This window comes from Crocodylus porosus, unplaced genomic scaffold, assembly GCF_001723895.1.
Source record: "Crocodylus porosus isolate Cpor-Errol unplaced genomic scaffold, CroPor_comp1, whole genome shotgun sequence".
NCBI classification, from domain to species: Eukaryota; Metazoa; Chordata; order Crocodylia; family Crocodylidae; genus Crocodylus; species Crocodylus porosus.
The window spans coordinates 4,560,084-4,560,342 of NW_017728942.1; positions in this window are offsets into that span (position 1 = coordinate 4,560,084).

Sequence of the window (259 nt, forward strand, 5' to 3'; positions counted from 1 at the left end):
GCCCCGCCCCGCCCCGCCGGGGAGTCGGTGTCGCGGCGGGGGGGCAGACAGACGCGCTGACGTCAGCGCTAGACTGGGACTGCCCTCGCCACAGCCCCGCCGGGCGGAGGGGTAGGGGTGAGTGACGGCGGCGCGGGCCAATCACAGCGCGCTCTGCTCCACCCGCCCCGGGGGGCGCGCTGTCTCTTAAAGGCGCCGCAAACCCGGGAGAGTGGGGAGATGGGTTGTGTGTCTTTTCCGTCGGGTCTCGGGAGCTAGT